Below are 19,921 nucleotides of genomic sequence, written 5' to 3'. Positions count from 1 at the left end.
TATAAACATGACTGTCCATTAAGAGCTAACTCATTTGCTTATCTTAGCATATTAGAGTTGGGAAAATAACTCATCTTTTCTGATAATTGCCTGTGTTCTAGGTAACAGGAAAATAGGCGTCAAGTTTAGTCTTTCAATTTTTTCCTATTACTTTGACTCATTGTATTGCATAACAAAAAGGATTACCCAAACAACATGCTTAGAACAAGGAGAACTTTCAGTGAAATACTTCGTTATGTTAAAATGCAGAGGTGCTGTAACATTGAAAGTGTCAGATTCTTGGGGAGTATGGAGAACCTGATGGTGCTTCTCCCTTGGAAATGCCCTAGGAGCCCACAACCGCTAACACAATTTTGGTGCAAAAGCAAACAGTCCAGTAGGCTCTCTAAAGTAACACTAATTGTAACTTATTAAAATAAAATACGATGCAAAGTATCTGCTTTGAGCTTTTGACTAATCCAAGTAAAGGAATATGAAGGGATTGTAAACAAAATGTCCATTGATAGAACATTGTGTAGAGATTTCTGCTGGTTGAAATGTAATAGGGTAATTCATTAACTTTATTTTGTGTGCCTTAAATTTCTATTTTAAAACATGTACATTTTTGTGAGCCTAAGGTTTCTCATACATGGAAGTATGTAAATAAGTGATTGTTTATTGCTTCAGCTGCTTCAGTAAGATGTTTACTAGTATTAGATTATCAGGAATACACCCTTGCGAGATTATGTTTTAGATTTTAGGCCTTAGCTCCCACTAGAAATTATTTCTTCACCAGATTTAATGAATAAAGTTTTATGGTTCTTTATGCACCCTAAACTTATCGGATGGTCATTGATAAGTATAGGCTCAAACAATAAATAGAAGAGTGGATGCATAATGTGTCACCTCTGTCTTTGCATCACCACTTATGACACAGTAAACTTGAAAACTCCCCCTCAGGAATATTTAAAAAAATATTTCAGAATAATTCATGGTAATGTCGCAGTAATTCAAATTGATGTCTCTCTTAATAGGTTTCTTAACAATCTAAACTTGAAAGATCAATGTTAATTTTTGGGATTATTGGGATTTGTGATGCTTCTTGCAGGTTACCACAACAAGTATATGAAAATACCTAATATCGACTGAAATGTTTCCATTCCATTGTTGTAATGATCATGAATGGACTTCTTAAACTGATTACCCCACTGAGGGAACCAAATTGGATTCCTACTTTGTTGGACTCTCCTGCTTTTAACCATTTGCCATCCCATTTTCTGCCCTGTGATTTTTAAAAAGCTTATTCAATGTTCTGCAGCATCGTTATTATATACTGGCTACATTGCTTTTAGGATGCTCTTTCTTGCGAAGAGACAAATTTGTTTGAAATTAAAAAAAAAAAAGGAATGAGGGGCCAAGATGGCCAAATAGAAACACCTCCAAGTTTTGCCTTTGGGCACCACATAAACTGAGCATTGGTCAGCTTTCGTTTTTCAAAAGTCACTGTTTCCACCCTCTGGAAAGTACCATTCACTCTCTGGAGGATCCATCTTTACCATTCCAAGTTTCTGCCCTGTGACTTTGGCCTGCAAATTAGACACTTCAGCTCATCCAGTAGTCAATTCTGATCCCCTTTCCAGCGTCCCACCCATCCCGCTGAATACACTAACACATGCTTCACATGCAGACACTGCTGCGAAGCTGGAGCCCAGGGGTGCTCGCAATCCCATAAGGCGTTCGAGCACACACAGCATCCAAACAGATGAGCCACACCCTTATCACATGTCCTGATATGGGGGTCAGGGAACTCTGCTTCCTCTGGGGACCTGTCTGCTATACAAAAAATAGCAAGTTAAAACAGAACTGTCAGATCTGTCTCTTTTCCGTGATCCTGCCAACTCTTTCCTGTAAGTAAGGAATATTGGCTTTGCTTCCTGTTACAGAGGACTAGCTGTCACATGGGACTGGAGTAAGGCTCTGGGGCAACCAAAGGCATCTTTTGCTGGAAGACTCCAAGACTGAATTCCACTGGCCAAGACCCCTAGACTTTGTTATGGTATCTCTTCTTTCAGGGTTTGAAATGGCTCCTATTTTTTTTTTTTTAATAATATTAATGGTTTTGCTACAGACTATAGCAATGACATTAAATGGTGGCATTTGGCTCAGCCAAAAGGTGCAGTTCAGAACATGGCCTTTCTTAGAGGTGCCATCCATGGCCCCGTCCTAACAGCCGCAGGTGCATGTGGTGCCTGGTGCCTTCCCTCTCAGCTCAGGTGCCTCTGTGTGTCTGGCAGCACACTCAAGCCACACCCAATGCCCACAAAGGGCAGAAGAAAACTGCAGCTGCCTCTGGGGCCCTGCATGGAGGTTCTTCCCCCAGATCTCCCCTTTTTGCCCCTTATGCTGTGTTTCTTTCCCATACCCATTTTCTTTTCCCCCCTCCTTCTCTAAGTGAATGGGTTCCTTTCCCCAGCATTCTGCTTGTGATAGAAAAAATGAAGGAGTGACCCCTGCTGGATAATAATTGCAAATTTGGCAGGGCCCATTTGAGACTTTAACAGATAAATGCAGCCTCTGAAATATTTTGTTCTAAACTCAATTCCAGGCTTCAGGCTGAGGCCCTAGAAAGAAAAAACAGATCTAAGGAAACCAAAGCCAGATGGACAGGCACAATGTAAACAGGCAGAACATATTCCTATCGACCAAACCCCTCCTTCATGGAAGGAGGATGTGCTCCATGGCATGGATAAGGCCCAGGAAAGTCAAAGGTTGCCAACAGCAGAGAAAATAAAGGCACAGGTAAAGATGGATAATTCCTATTCTCTAGGTGATCTGTTTCACGGTTGCAGTTTGCAATGGCACCCACGGGTGGCATCTGTCTTGAGTCACTGGGACTTGGGGACAAAAAAACCAAAAAAATAGGAATGCCTTTCTTCCTCACACCCCACATTTTTGCTGAAAGGAAATGAGGAATGCCTCTATTTCTCTTTCTTTCAAAATGGGCAACCAGCTCTCTTTACCATCCCCAGCTTATTCTCCTCTGGAGCGTATCCTGAACCATGGAGACTGCTTTAACACTCAATACCTGGAAAACAAAATGCCTCATAACCCTCTGCACAAAGCTTTGACCTCATTATAAAGGACTGGCTTGGCCTCAGGGGTCATTTATTTCAATACTATTGGGCAGTTGGACCTTTTTATATAGGCACGAGGACAGATGATCTAAGGCTCCATAGGTACAGCTTTTTTATACCTTGCAGGTAAGGTAGAGCTTTGCCAACAGTGTAGGGCTAATGCAGCCCTCCTGTTTGCCATCTAAGGAAAGGTCACAAGGGGCCATCCTAAAAAACTAATAAATGAATTCCAGAGGCACCCCCAACAGAGAAGCCAGCTCCCTCCAGCCCTGCTTCTCCAGGTCCATGCCAACCTCCCTATCCAGCTTCAGTCTCTCACCTGCCCCTTCCTAGAAATCCTCACATTAGGCAAGCCCCAGTCTCACTCTTGCCCCTCCAACTGATGGCTGGTCAATTTGGCTCCATGAAGGTCCAGGTCCTATTCTCTCTATAGAAATGAAAGAAAATTAAGGGGATCTTGGCAAGTTTACTAATAACTCTGACATTCTCTCTATATATTATACATATACATATGAGGTAGGAATGGAGGGAGGAAGCAATGAGAGAGAGAGAGAGAGAGAGAGAGGCTTTTTAGAATATAACCAAAGTATTTAAGCTCTCCTGAAAAAAAAAGTTATTTGAAATCAAACCCTGATGGACACTGAGAAGCAAGCTGCTCTGCCAGTGGCAGAAAAATTTGGGGATGAGCTCTGTATCACATAACATCAGGGAGGAGTGCAAACTTTATCCAAATGGAATAAAAGCGGTACCAGCAAATGACCCTGGATGGGATTCTAATGACTAGAGGAAACTGGAAGAGGAGACATTTTCAGGTGTGCCTAATGGAGGGCTTATGTAGAACTAGGATGAGGCCTCAATTATAGATAGACCAGAAGTTTAATAAAAATCGATTTCATTAAATTCCTGGCCTATCATGGTCTATCTTTTTGAAAAGGCTAGAAAGCCTCTTTGTAAAGCACAGCTATCTCCTGATTCAGTTGAGGAATTAGGAAGGATAAATTTATTACTCAGGCAGCCCCTGTTATCAGGATGACATTGCAGAAATGGGCCCTGGGACCAGACAGTACTTTAAAGAACCTCGGGAAAGTGGCTACCTCAGCCTTTCACAATAAAGATAGGTAGACAAAAAAGCAGAAGCAGCTTTTATGGCCACCATGCAAGCCCACAAACCCCAGAGTTCCAAAGGCATACCTATTAATTGCTACAGATGTGGCAAGAACAGTTACCTCTTCTAAAGTTTAACCACTCCTATATGAGGCTTAATTTCTTTCACCAGGGTGAACAGCTCAGGGTACAATGTTGTTAGCATATTTTACATATTTTCATAATCTTTGGCACTAGATTCTTTCCTTGTATCATATACATGTTTAACCCAAGCATACTTAACCTTATAAAACTATCTCTCTTGCCTGGCAGCCAAACTCCAAATGATCAAGCAACTGAAATCTCAGACAATGGCTCTCTTTTGCCAGGGAGCCTTAAATAAATCTCTGGGAGGAATCTATTTTCCCTTAAACTCTACCACTTGTCAAGCAGAAAGTAGCTAAGATTGGTGATTATCCATATTCTAATTGCAGTTAGATATGCCTCTTCAGAGGGGAAAATGATACAGACAAGAGACAGGGAAATACTGGGTAGAAGAGGGCAGTTCCTCAGCAAAGGCACCATTCTGTTCAGCCTGGAAGCCTGTGGCCACAATATAGGAACAGGTATTCCCATTTTCATGTCTCAAAGTTGCCTTTTGGCCTGCCATGCCCCCTATCCTATACCCACATAAGCCCTAGAACTCCGGCTTTGCAAACAGATGAGCAGATGAACATATAAGCAGACAAGATGAACAGAAGAGCAGAACAGAACAGTATGGCAAAGAGAAAAGGAACGTATGAACTCAGGAGTTTGGTGGAGGTAGTCAAAGAAGAGATTGGCTACTGGATGGCCAAACTCCAGGGGAAGATTGTCTTCCCACTCCATCCCCTTTCCAGCTCCCCAACCATCCAGCTGAGAGCCACATCCACCACTCAAAACTCCCAAATTTATTTCAAGTTTGTGTGTAACCCAATTTTTTCTGGATGCCAGACAAGAGATCAGGATATGGAAAGCTGTCACACTGGCCTTCTGCTCTTGCAAAAAGACACAGGGTCCACTGAGCTGTTTAAGATTTAAGCCATCTGCAGATAGCAAGGATAAAAAAATGCATTGTAGCACATACACTTGGGTTTTGGGAGTTGCAGGTTCCTTCCGTACATGCTGCTGTGGGGCTGGAGCACTGGGTCCTGTGCTGCCCATCTGCATGCTCCTCATCCTGTAAGTGTGCATGGTAGTTGAAAAGATGAGCCACACCTCTGTCCCATGTCTTGCGATGGGGGCTGGGGAGATTTGTTTCACTAGGGTGGCTCTTGTAAGTCTGAGAAGTAGTGATGGCCAGTTCTCAGCAAAGCAAAATACTTAGATTTCTCTGGAAGAAGATAGAGGAAGAGGGAAGGGAACATGTTATGATAGACATATGAGGGCAGAAGAGCCAGAAGATTATGTCCAATGGGAGAACCCAGAGGACAGTGTTCACCAAGGCCATCATAAATGATCTGATGACATGGACACCAACACTACTAAGTAGTGCAGTGATGGTTTTCCTCAGGCCAGAACACATGGCAGCAGAGGTAGTCACAGACAGTTGTTTTAATACCTATGGGGATAAGGGAGCTATAGTGAAGCCAGGTGTTAACATTTAACATGAAGGCTGCAGTTCTGTAAGAGCTAGCAAGTCACAGGAGACTCTAAGGGAGCTTGATCCGGAGAGAGTTGTGGAGATTGTTAAGTATTGTCCACCAAGGACCAAGTTAGATATGTGGCCAGCAAGGCTCTCCTCACCACTTATGAACAAGACAAAAATGGAGTATCAGGAGGCTGAGATAATCACTAGTGAAGTCAATGTCAGGCCCAATTCCCAAACTTGTGTCCGTTTCTAGATCTAGAACTCACTGAAGAGGTACTTGAACCCTTAAGTAGAAAAGCCCTGAAAAAGCCCTCATTATATGCCATGATTATCTCAGTTCCTCCTCAAAGGTATCTGTGATTATTCAGGCAACTGTACTTTGGGGAAAGAGTAACTAGGCATTGAAGATTACTGAACAATTTGAGTTGACATTGATATCCAGAAATCAGAAGTACAGTCATGGTTCTTCCATTTATTACATAGACTAATATATAGAATAGAGTCCCTACTTTAAACAGTCTTCATAGACCCACTCATTGGTTATTTTTCTGGCCACTTAAATTACTATTTTGGGATGTTTAATGATATAAACTTTTCTTAAACAGCCCTCCCCACCGAAATAGAAAGCTTTTTGAATGCATGATAGAGAACTTTGCAGTTTTATTGCTTTCTATTCCAGTTATATGATGATCAGAAAGTTCATATTTATATGAGATAGAAAGAACTCCTACAGTTTGCCTCAGGCACACTAACTCTGTCATGTGCCATAGTATAGTCCTAAAAGACATGGACTGCCTGAACATCCCAGAGAACATCAGTGATCCAATGGTATCATTTGATTGTGCCAAATGAAAAAGGCACTTTGTAAAGGTCTTAGTAAGATACATGCTTCAGAGGGTCGAGACAAATCCAAAGAATTTTTAGAACCCATCATGTCGTTAAGTATTTAATTGGGTCAAGGATTACACTGAATGTTTCCAGAGTAAAGAAAAAGCCTTCATCTTGCATCTGCTATTCCAAAGAGGAGGGCACAATGAATAGTAGGCCTCTTTGGATTCTGGAGATAACAGTTATCACCTAGGAATCCTTCCCTGGCCCATGTCTGAAAAGTCATAAAAGGCTTCCAACTTTAAGAGGGTCCACAGCAGGAATGAGTGCTATAGCAGGTCCAGGCTTTGGTGCAAGCATCACTGCCACTCAAGCCTTAGGAACTGACAGACAAGTGTTGGAGGTGCCAGTGGTAGGAAGAGACGCAGGATGAAGCTTATGGAATTATCACTATAGAGATCCCTGGTATTTTGAAATTAGTCTTGTCTCTCAGCAAAACAATTGTAGATCTTTTGAGAAATCGCTCCTATTTTACCAGGCTGTGGTCATGGGGTACCAAGTGATCATGCATTCAAAACAGCCTATTATGAAATGGGTTCGCCCGACCTACAACACCATAGACTTCCACTGGACCTGTCCAGGTCCACAAGATGGAAGTGGTAAATCTGGAACCAAGCCTGACAGAACCAGAGAGCATAAATTGCATGAGCACGTAGCCTAGACTCAGGGCACCCACAACATTTGCACCAGTCCTCCTTCCTCACATCCCATCAGTGGCCCTATGGAGTAGTGCCATATGACCAACTGAAGTTAGAGCTTGTTTACAGATGGGTTGGTAAGCTATGTTCTAAGATGCATGGCACTTGCATTACAGCCATATCCGGGGCAGTTTCAAGGGAACGGAGAAACAGTCTTCAATTAGTGAGACTTGTTATACCTGGTTATCCACTTCCTGTGGAAGAAAAAGTGGCCCAAAATGAGATTTTTTTCTAAATCCCTGGGCAGTGGCCAATGGCCTTCTGTCAGATCAGGGGCTTAGAAAGAGACCAGATTAGAATCAAGAAAGACTGGGAGAGAGGCATAAATATGAGTATACGGGAGGAGTCAGGTCCAAATTGTGAAGATTCTTGTATTTTTAAAAGACATCTACCCCATGAGGCACTGAACAATCAAGTAGAGAAAGGGATTCTGCTAACAATGAAGTTAGCTAGCCTTCATTGTTCAGCTCAGAACTGGAATGATGGGTTACAGAATGGCATCAGTGGCAGAAGATCCTATGTATGGTTCCTGAAGCCCAGATGTATTGCTCAAGGAGGCCACTTAGTGGCAGTTCAGATCCACATTGAACCTCTTTATTCTGGGATGGCCAGTGATTTCTACTTCCAGTTATGTTTTTGTTTTGGGCATGTGTTTGCTTTTCTCATCCACAGAGCCTTGGCCATTAGTGATTTGATGGCTTCCAAAATTCCTTATCTGCAGGCAAGAGACCTGACATAGCACAGGATCAAAGGAGTGGACGTGTTTCACAGGAAGACATATGCAGGATGGAATAGGGCTGATGACCATGGGATTCACTAGTATATCATTATCTCAACTACCACAAGCAGCTGTCCTCAGGATATTGAGGATACCTTCTCAGAACAGAACTGAAACAGCATCTCAGAAAACACTTCACAGAAGCAGAATGTCAGCCTTTAAAATACATTATGTGTATTTAGAGATCCATGTGCTGCTGTGTCTCCAATAGGAGAAGTACCATAAACCAGAACCCAAGGGGTAAAAACAGGAATATCCTATATATAGTCATCCTTAATAGTCCACTGGGAGACCGGCTTCCCATCTCTGGAAGTGTTGGCTCTGCAGGGTTGGAGATTCTGGTTTCCAAAGCAGGTTCACTCTGGGCAAGGGACTGAAGGTCCCATTGAGCTACAACTTACAGCTGCCATCAGGATACCTTGGACTACTATGCCGAAGGATCAACAGGTGAGGAGGAGTTGCCATACTGGCAAAAGTAATTGACCTTGATTAGCAGGAAGAGAGGGTTGCCTTTATACAATGTATATGAAGAAAGATATGTAAAATATGTGAAGCCATGTGATCCACTTGGACATTTTCTGGTGCTTCCTTGACCAATTGTGACTATGGGCATATATGTAGATCATTCCTCAGATAAGGGTACAATTAAATAGTCCTCTCAGGAATAAAGGATTGGGGTCACCCCACTAGGGAAGACACCAAGATTTACAATGTCAGTAGTTGAGGGTGAGAAGAATTGAGTAGCAAAGAAATGAGGGGAAGAGTTTTAGCCTATAACTTGAGAGAAAAGGGCTGTTTATTCTACTAACCTTCCTCTATGTTTCTCCTTCAGCAAGGGAGGCCCGCTGCAGCTATGAAGGGGATGTTCCCCACATCTGTTAGAAGGAGATCCATGCAGTACAAGAATTGACTGTGGTGGCCATGAAAACGTGCCTTTCAGATTTGAATGCTGACAGCATATAGGATGGCCTCAGTCACCGTGCTCTAGAAATACACGGCATTGTCTAGGCTTCACTTCCCTTTGGTTGTTTGACCAATGAATGAGCACAGAGTTTGATGAATGAATTAGGCCTATTAAGACAGGCCTAATCTTGTGAGATACTGGACTCCTCATAGATGCCCTTATTCGAGGTCTCCATTAACCTTTCCCAAAACATTCTTAGAGATGCACAGACATCTAAGGTTCTGTTTTTTTTTTTTCCCCTGAACATCTTTCTTGAATTAATTTTTCAGCTTCCCAAAGGTGAGTCTTACATTGTGACCTTATGGCTCCTAGCCTGTCTTGAGACCCCTCTCTCTCCATCTTCCTTTATGGCCATTTTCCCTTCAGCCCCCTGCAATAAGCCTCTGAGATACCTAATTCTATCTTTATCTGTTCTTCAGAAGACCTATTCTAACCCAATTATGTAAAGTCCCACAGGAAGGTCTTCAATTTTATACCCACGGCAGTTGGTCCTTGGGAAGAACTAATACCTGTTGTGAGTAGAGTCCTTTGAGATCTCTTTTCAAAGACTTCTGTCAAAGCCACTTAAGAAGGAATACAGGTACTTCCTGAGGTCTGTCCTGGGGAGATACTGCTGCTCCAGGGGTTGACCTGGCAAGGAGTTGCTGTGCGGTCTGCTCCTGCACTGCTTTGTGCAGGCAGCTGCTGGCCCCTCTGTTCCTGGGCTTGCCATCCCAGGACACCCTCCTGGCCCATCCAAGAAATGCAGCCCTACCTGCATATCTCCACTGTAGACCTGTGGGAAGTGGCTCCCCACACCGGGGGGTCAGGACTTGACTGTCCTGGGAGCCTGTAGTCTTCCTCCTGACCTGCCCACGCCCCTCCCACCTGTGGGGACCCCGTCACTAAAGTCGTGGGGTGAGAGGGAATTGGAAAGGTTTCCCGAGGACTGGTACAGGCTTGGAGCTGGAAGCCATGTGCTGCCCTAGGAGTGTGACAGAGCTCAACAGCAGTGCATGCAGATACTCCTCAGAACTGAGACTTTCCAAAGGACCGGTGACAGTTTCCTGTGCCCTATGATTTTTTTCTACTCTGTAGCTAGCTATCTCTTGATCCCACCATGCAAGGCCTTCCACATCAATCAGGAAAAAGGGTGTAAACAAGAAAAACAGTCAACTACAAAAGACAACCAAGGCAGCCAACAAACATGTGGCATCAGTCAATACTGTGAGCCAAGAAAAATTAAAGCAATTAATTCAAGAAAGATGTTAAACAGATCCTAAACCACCTATGCTGGTCAGAAGCCTTCTGACAAGAGCTGGGGCAGCAAATAAGAGTTTGGATAGGACTGAGGTTCTTTGTCAGAACCCAGAGTGTCCTTAACCTGCAATGGGCTTACAATGGCACTATGAAGCACCTCTTAGCAGGTGACTCTCCCAACCCCCCACTGGTCATAGCCAAACCCAAAAAGGTTCCACTTTCTAAGTGTTTAGAAAAGCAACATGATTATAAGATACTCCCTGATTTGGGAGTAAAGCACTCAGAAAATGATTTGGTTCCAATGAAAGACACCCAAGCCTTTTCTGATATAGACTAACTGGTGGGCAAAATTCCTCTTTAATAAAAAGTTAAGAGCCAAGAGACAATGCAGTCTTGGTTACAAAGAGGTGAGGATTCCAAAAATCAGTATCCCTACCCAAAGGGGCCCTGCAGCTGAGACCCTTCCTGCTCCACTGGAAGGGACATTCTGTGGTGAAGAACTATTCTCTGAAGAGACATGGGATGATACCAGTAGTTCCTCAAAATTGTCTGCTCAGGACACACTGTGTGCTCCTTTGCCCTAAAGAGCAACGCCCAAAGTTACCTTAAGGAAACCCCTACATTTGGTTAGAAGAGTTAAGAGATTCTACCCCTGAACTTACCCGACTCTTACCTGGATCCCATTAAAAGTGAATATGATCGCTACCTCACCTCCAAAGGTTCAATTCAGGTTATCCTTATTAACTCCTTGGCTCTTGGTGGGTGTACATCTCCTACCTCTGTAATAAAATTCCACTTGGCAGGCTCAAAACAAGTGACCCTTGGTGCTAAACCAGATCAAGATACCTTCAAAGCTATTGTAAATCAACAGGATATTTCTGATACCATCTCTCTTCTAAGACAGGCCTTTGGTGCTATCCCACTTCAATGGGAACTTCCTGGGGTTGACCTAGGTCATGGTGAGGCCCTGGGTTAGACCCCAGATCCACCTGAGATTCCTGGTGCTATTTCAGTCCAAGGAGGGTCTTCGGTACTCTTTTAGACCAACAAGAAACTATTGGTATGAGTGGGGGTGTTGTCCCAGACTTGCCTGTCTTTCTGTTCCTTTAAATCCAATTGCTACCTTTAATGCTCCTTCCAAATGGCCTGAGCCCCAAAGCACTGTCTCATATGGATTTGCAATCCAGGGTGCTATACAGATTTTTGCCTTTAGGCTCATGACACACTCAGTTACAAGCAATGTAGAAAACGAGAAGTAGGTTCATATAAGCTTCCTGACAGCTAGCACTCAGCACCATTAGCCCCTGAGAGGACTCTTGCATGCTTCACTGGCTGTTGCCCAACTTTCTGTTGATGCAGAAGCTTTGAAGGTCTCTTGATGATCTGGTTTAGCACCAAGGGTTCCTTGTTTTCAGCCTGCCAAGAGGAATCTGGATATTATAAAGGAAAACAAGAGGTCCCAGAGGGAAAAGAAGCCCAAAGCTTTAAAGGTAGATTTTGACAAGCCAGTAAATGGCCCTGAGTCAGAATCCATGGACTACAGTAGATGTGCTTATGGGGAAGAAAAATTGGAATTGAACCCATATCCTGTTAAAAATGTAACTAAGAATGAAGAAAGCATGACAGGGATCGAGGTGGAGAAGTGAACAAAAGAAATCACATTTAACTGATCATGTCAAAGGAAATTTCAATGTTAATGTCCCAGAAGCTGAAAAAATTGAAAAACTCAAGTGAGATAAACCAAACCTGCAAAATTGTTTGTACAAACTGTAAGAAATGGCATTAAACATGTACACTATTTACACCCACCGAAACAAATGTGTCATTTAAAAAATTCAGTATTGAAGAATTCAGCAAGACATTGGAAAACAATTCTTACAAATTCCTAAAAGACACTGCAAACCATAACAATGCCATAAGCTCCTTTGCTGCTGATATGAGTTGTGATCATCTCAAGGGGATAAGTAGTGTTTTAGTGTTCCACTAGCCTGGCTTTAACTGAAATTCCATCCTTCATTGTTCACACTCCAAAGTAAGTTGTCATGCTAGTATACACAATGAAGGTGATCAACCAATAACTCCGGGGAATATACTAAGTAAAAAACCAAAAGATGAATCTCCAGTTTAACCAAGTCTCCCATCATTAATAAAAGATAAGAGATGAACATTGGAGCAAGTGGGAGTCATTGAGGCCCTGACTCAACTCTCAGAGAATTCCTCCCCATCAAAATCAGAGAAGGATGAAAAGCCAGCAGAGAATAGCAAGTTTGCTTAATAGCTGCAAAGCTATCCTCTACACTGGAAAAAACAAAAACAAAAAAACCTCCAGGACCCAGACTTCCAAGGAAAGTAACCAAACGTTCATCACTGCCCATCTTTGGAAAAACAAAGTTCATGCAACACGGTGGTTTTCAATGGACACACTATGCTTTCCAACTCACATAACAGCTCAGCTGCTAACCAAGCATCCACAAAGTCATATGAATATTCAAAAATCACAAATGTTCCCTTTTTATACCAAAATCAAACTCATGCAGAACTGACACCAATACAAGTATTTCTCCAGCGATAATTACTCTTGATGGTTGTTTCAAGAATTTGCATCAGTTGCCACCAAGAAATAATGGAGTATGGTATTGTAACTCATAACTAGACAGCAGCAAAAATTTGGACTCAGCTATTTATGTCAGGATGCAGCCCATACTCAAATTGAAGATGACCTTGGAACACGGTTGGGACAACTTGCTTCAATAATTAAGTTCAATTATATAAATCCACAGGACAAGAAAGTTGGAAGTAGACCCACAAGCCTTGTCACATGTAATGTGCCCTTCCCATTTTCTATATTGCTTATAGCCATTATTGGAGGTATTGAATTTTTCTGAGTTTGATGACTGAGGAGTGTCTCATGAGCCCAAAGGTAAAATAGGCACATTACATGCACAAGGGCACATTTATCCAAAAATAATTGTGTTATTGCTGTACAACAGAAGCCACCTTCAAATTACAAAACAATCACGCTTCATCATTAACAAAGCAAAGGAACACATTCCAGAACAAGAAAATCCACCCCATCAAGAGATTGGCGGAAAAAGCAGCCCAGTTGTAAGTTATCAAGAAAAGGATCAGAAGTGGGAAACGTTGTCCTTTATGTACAGCACAATTTGACATTTTGATGGCATTGAAATTTCAATATTTTGTCCACATGATTTTCCTCCTGTATTGGGGAAAATTTCTTCCTCAACCAAATTATGGAAACCAGTGGCTCAGATGAGGTCCATTATACAACCCAAAACAGTATTTCCTACACTCACGCAGATAAAATTAGATATCCTGAATCAATAGAGGAAAAGATGAAGGTTAAACCATTGGATTCACTCAGCTTATTTCATCTTAAAATGGAATCCAATGGGAAAGCATTCACTGATAAAGCTTATAGTTCTCAGGTACGATTAAAAGTGAATGCCAATCAGAAAGCACATCCTTCGACCCAGCCCTCCCCTCCAGCTAATCAATGTGCTAACATGACAGCTGGCAATGACCAAATACGGTTTCAGCAGGTTAAGGAGCAACTCATGCATCAGAGACTGCCAACATTGCCCTGTATCTCCTATGAAACACCCTTAGTTGAGTCAGCACTAACTCTGGAATGTAAATGTAGTATGTTCAGGTGGAATTACATTGGTTTCTACCAAAAGTGAAGAGGAAGTCTGTTTATCCAGTGTGGGAACATCAGCATTTTTCACAGCAGACAGTGCACAGAAAAATGTCCACGATTATGCCATAAACTTCTTTACTAACCCTACAAAAAACTTAGTGTCCGTAAAGATTCTGAACTGCCCACCTGCAACTGTCTTGATCGAGTTATACGAAAAGACAGGCCCATATTATACAGACATTGGGGCAGGACGAATGTTGCTGCTGTCAGGGAAGTCATGGACAATAGGTATGGTCAAAAAGGAAATACAGTAAGGATAGAAATAGTGTACACCAGTAAAGAAGGGAAAAGCTCTCATGGGTGTCCATCACTGCTTTTTCTTAAAACCCACTTAGCATTTGAAGAAAAAGTTCTTTGGTCCAGTAGCATACAGGTAATGACTGTCCAACTACTGTTATGATGGTGCTCATCATGGTATGGGATGGCATCCCGACCGACTATACAGAGCTCAGAATCTAAAGTCATACAATGGTCATCCTACTGACCGAAGATGCACCCTCAGTGAAAATTTTCTCCGGATTTCTTGACATGTACAGGTAACTTGTGGAGCTTCTTTCTCTTTGGGCTGTTTATTGAGTATGTACTTTAACAACTAAGTTTGGTAGAGGCCCAAGCCCCAGAATATTTAGAATTGATCCAAGCTCTCCCTTACACGAAAGAAAAAACTTTGAAGGTAACAGTTTGGATACACTATTAGCTCTAATTCATAAGCACTATGCTCCAGTAGCTTACTAAAATCAGGTGGAATATAAAAATGTTGCCTGAGAATGTCAGCTTGGCAGCAAGGAAGGTCGTCCCTCCCCTGGGGTCACTGCTTGCCTGGACTTCTGTGCCCACCTCCACAGGGACATTCACAACATGAATAATGGAAGCACCTTGGTTTGTACTTTAACTCGAGGAGATAACTGCTCTTTGGGTGTTATTCCTCTAGATGAGCAGCTCCATGTGCTACGTCTTTATAAACTTTTCAACACAGATGAGTTTGGCTCCAAGGAAGGAACGGAAACCAAGATTAAATCTGGGGCCATTGAGGTCCTGACACCCTCCAGAAAAAGGAACATGTTTCACTCACCCTATTCCCCATTCTGGGAAGAATAGGGCTGCAAAGATGGAGATTGTTGCACATAAGGGCAGTGGAGAAGAAACCTATTCCCCGAATCAAGCGGGAGAATAACAACAGTAAGGCTTTATCACCGCCACCTTAGGGAGTCAAACTGAGATCATGCAATCTGGAGTACACAGTGAAACCAATCCTCACTTTATCTTAAAAGGTTCAGATAACATGAAAACCTATTCGCTGATGCCATCTGCTTCTCACCCAGTGATAGAGGCATCTCAAGGCTTCTCCTGGTCCTCAAAGACTGCTTCAGCCACACCAACTCCATTGAAGAATGATTAAGCAGTCTCTTGTGGGTTTTCGGAAAGCAGCAGCACTCCCCACTGCATGATGCCTTTGGGAAGACTCAGTGGTGCCAATGCAGCTGCTGAAGACCCTGGCATTTCACAGCTTGGTGAAGTTGCACTTCTTCTCTGTCTGCTCCTGTGACATAGCCCTTCATTATTCTGAGCCTTCTCCTGGTGTGACTGAGCTGCTAAGGTCTCATCAGACAAACCAGCAGCCCTCATTCCTCCCCTCCCCTCAAGATCTTGCTTCTTCTCCGATGGAACAAGATGAGTAACATTCTGAAACAGATGAACCTCTATCAGAGGAGCCCCTATCTGATGACTCCTTGTCACCTGCTGAGGAGAAATTGCTTCACATTGATAAGTATTGGTCAGACAATGAGCACACATCTTTTTGGATGCAAATATTGGTGGAGTGGCCACCGCACCTGCTCATGGCTTGGTTTTGAGTGTGACCGGCGAGAGCTGCACTCTACCACTCTTGTTGAGCATCCCAACCGCCTCTCCCTTGTCTTGTTATCAGCACGAAAACCTGAATAAATCCCAACACGGTTTTTAACTAAACAAGATTAAGTTTGAGGCTAAAGAAGCTAATAGTAAGAAAATAAAGGCCTCAGAGCAGAAAGACCAGGCAGCTAATGAAGGTCCAGAACTGTCTTCTATGAGAAAGAATTTGGTTCAATTCATTCACTTCAAAGAATTAACATTAACTCATGACAATGTTGTCACCATTTCCCCTTATGCTCTCACACACGTCGCAGGGCCCCATAACCATTGGGTCTGGATGCTTTTCTCCCCCCTTAATCCCTTTACTAGTGCAGTGTATTTTCTCAAGGTGCTGTTAAAAGAAAGTCATGTTGTCATTTACTATGTCTTCATTTCACCCATTTCAAGTCTGAGGTAAAAAAAAAAGAACAAATGGGGTGGGTGTTCTTAACTATTTTGACAATTGGTAGAAGGTGCACATTTTAAGCAAAAATAAAAGTTTTACAGTTTTAAATACATAAGAGAAATGTTTCATTTAGGCATTAACCTTGGTAGACTATGTTACCAAGACTACGTTGGGGTTTATTCAGATTTTTGTGCTGGTAACAAGACAAGGGAGAGATGGTTGGGATGCTCAACAAGAGTGGTGGCGTGTAGCTCTGTTTACTATGAAACAAGAGTCATTTTTAGGGGATTTTAACAGGCTCATGTTCTATGATGTAAAATCAAGACAGTATTAACTACACAGCTTCTGGTGCTTAACCACATCCACACAGTTAAAAATAAGCTGAATTATTTCATGGTGCCACTGTTCCAACATCTTCCAATCATTGCTAGAAAACTGGCATATTCTTTTGAAATAAACTTATGGAATGTTTTCTCTTAAAATATTTCTCCTGTGTAAAATAAATCATTGTTGTTAGTAATGGTTGGAGGCTGTTCATAAATTGTAAATATATTTTATAAGCACTTTCTATTTTTACAAGTAGCTTGAAATAAAGAATTCTATTGTCTACTGTTTGTGCTTATTTGCATACAAGAGAAATCATTTATCCTTGCTCTGCAGAGTTCCTCTTAAGTGCAGTATGTATTCTAATCATGTGTATGGTTTGTATTTTTACTGTGTCCTTTCACATTCAACTATTAGCAACTTGCAGTATATAGTTAATGAGAAGTTGTTAATTATGGAATTAGGAAGCCTATCACCAACATGAACATTTTCTTTGGAGCTAGGTAAGAGTGGTCTTTTCTGACTTATTGAACACTCTCACTTTAGTGTCATCCCACATTTCTTGGTATAATCCATGAGGTGTGTTTCCAAAAGGAGATGATGGGACAGGATAGGTTTCACCAGAGTCAAATGCTTCTAATGCCTCAAGGTGAATAAAATACAAAAATTAAGTAGATATTCATACTGAAGTCTAATATAGAATTAGAAAATTAAGTTTTTGTCGAGAATTTGTTTTCAAAGTATCTCTACTTAATCAGCCTCCCCAACCCCATGTCAAACAAGAGGAATGATACTATAAACATGGCTTTGTCCTTTAAGAGCTAACTGATTTATCTTAGCGTATTAGAGTTGGGAAAATAATTTCTGATAATTGCTGATGTTCTAAGTAACAGGAAAAAAGTCAAGTTTATTTTAGTCATTCCATTTTTTCCCATTACTTTGACTCATTGTATTGCAAAACAAAAAGGAGTACCCAAACAACATGTTTAGAACAAGGAGAACTTTCAATAAAATACTTGATTCTGTTAAAATGCAGAGGTGCTGTAACATTCAAAGTGTCAGATTCCTGGGGAGTATGGAAAACCTAATGGTGCTTCTCCCTTGGAAATACCATGGGAATCCCACAACCACTAACACTTAAAATTTTGGTGCAAAAGCAAACAGTTCCAGCCAGCTCTCTAAAGTAAAACTCACTGTAACTTATTAATATATGGTACAAAGTATCCGTTTTGAGCTTTTGACTCATCCAAGTAAAGGAATATGAAGGGATCGTAAATAAAATGTCCATTGATAGAGCATCATGTACAAGTAGATTACTGCTTGTAAAAATGTGTAATAGGGTAGTTCACTGACTTTAGTATTTTGTGTGCCTTAGATTTCTGTTTTAAAACATGTGTATTTTTGTGGGCCTAAGGTTTCTTACACTTTTAAGTATATAAATGATTGTTTACTGCTTCAGCTGCTTCAGTAAGATGTTTACTAGTGTTTGACTAACGACTATCAGGAATATACCCTTGCGAGATTATGTTTTAGATTTTAGGCCTTTGCTCCCACTAGAAATTATTTCTTCACCAGATTTAATGGATAAAGTTCTATGGCTCTTTACGCATTTGCTCATTTATTCATTCTTCCAGTCTACACTTACTGAATGCCTGCAAAATCTGTCACTTTTATTTTCTTTTGAATCACCACCTATGACATAGTAAACTTGAATAAAAACTACCCTCAAATATTTCAAAATAGCAAATTATCTTCAGAATAATCTGGTAACATATGCAGTAATTCAAATTGACCTGTCTCAATAGGTTTCTGAATCTAAACTTGGTACATTTAATTTTTGGGACTATTGGGATTTCTGATGCTTGTTGCAATTTACCAAGTATGTGAAAGTATCTAGTATCAACTGAAATATTTTCATTCCATTGTTGTAATTATCACGGACTTCTTAAACTGATTATGCCACTGTGGAACCAAACTGGATTCCTGCTTTGTTGGAGTCTTTGCTAATTTCAACAATTTACCATCTCATTCTCTGCCCTGTGATTTTTCAAAAGCTTATTCAATGTTCTGCAGTATTGTGATTGTATGCTGGCGACACTGCTTTTAGAATGCTCTTTCTCACAAAGCAAGGAAATAAATTTATTTGAATGAAAAATAAAGGAGGGAGGGGCCAAGACAGCTGAACAGAAATAGCTCCAGTCTTTGCCTTTATCTCATACACATAAACTGAGCTTTAGTCAGCTTTCATTTTTCAAAAATCACTTTGTTTCCACCTTCTGGATGTCCCATTTTTACCACCCCAGGTCTCTGCCTTGTGACTTTGGCCTGCAAATTAGACACTTCAGCTCATCCAATAGTCAACTCTGGTCTCATTTCCAACTTCCCACGCATTCCACAGAGCACACTGTAACATGTGCTCACTTGGGCTTCGGGAGTTGCAGGCTCTCACCTCAGACACTGCTGTGGGGCTGGAGCCCAGGGGTGCTCCCACTCCCATAAGGGGTTTGAGCACACACAGCATCCAAACAGATGAGCCACATCCTTTTCACATGTCCTGATATGGGGGGCGCAGGGAAGTGTTTTATCTGGGGGCATGTCTGTTATACAAAAAATAGCAAGTTAAACACAGAACTGTCAGATCTCTTTGCCATGACCCTGCTAATTCTTTCCTGTAAGTAAAAGGAATATTGGCTTCGTTTCTTTTCAGAGGTCTGTCACATGGGACTCGAGTAAAGCCCTAGGGCAACCAAAGGCATCTTTTGCTGGAAGACTCCAAGACTGAACTCCACTGACCAAGACCCCTAGACTTTGTTATGGTATCTCTTCTTTCACAATTTGAAATGGCTATTTCTTTTATTATAATGTTAATGGTTTTGCTACAGACTGCAGCAATGATATTAAATGATGGTATTTGACTCAGTCAAAATGTGCAGTTCAGAACCACGTGGTCTCTTAGAGGTGCCATACCGGGTCCCATACTAATAGTCGCAAGTGCATGTGGTGCATGCTGCCTTCCCTCCCAGCTCAGGTGCCTCTGTCTAGCAGCACACTCAAGCCACGCCCAATGCCCACAAAGGCGGGAGAAAACTGCAGCTGCCACTGGGGCCCTGCATGGAGGTTATTCCGCTAGACCTCCCCCGCTTTTGCCCGTTAAGCTATTTCCCTTCCCCATTTTCTTCCCCTCACTTCT

At 41.8% G+C, this 19,921-nt stretch overlaps 1 pseudogene; it reads left to right on the top strand.

Annotated features, from left to right (window-relative positions):
- The first annotated feature begins 288 nt into the window (after positions 1-288).
- Positions 289-16,419, top strand: LOC108307414 (annotated as a pseudogene).
- The last annotated feature ends 3,502 nt before the right edge of the window (positions 16,420-19,921 follow it).

Source organism: Cebus imitator, unplaced genomic scaffold (assembly GCF_001604975.1).
Source record: "Cebus imitator isolate Cc_AM_T3 unplaced genomic scaffold, Cebus_imitator-1.0 Scaffold79, whole genome shotgun sequence".
Classification (NCBI taxonomy): Eukaryota; Metazoa; Chordata; class Mammalia; order Primates; family Cebidae; genus Cebus; species Cebus imitator.
The sequence above is the reverse complement of the archived record's forward strand: the minus strand, read 5'-3'. Positions and strand labels throughout refer to the sequence as shown.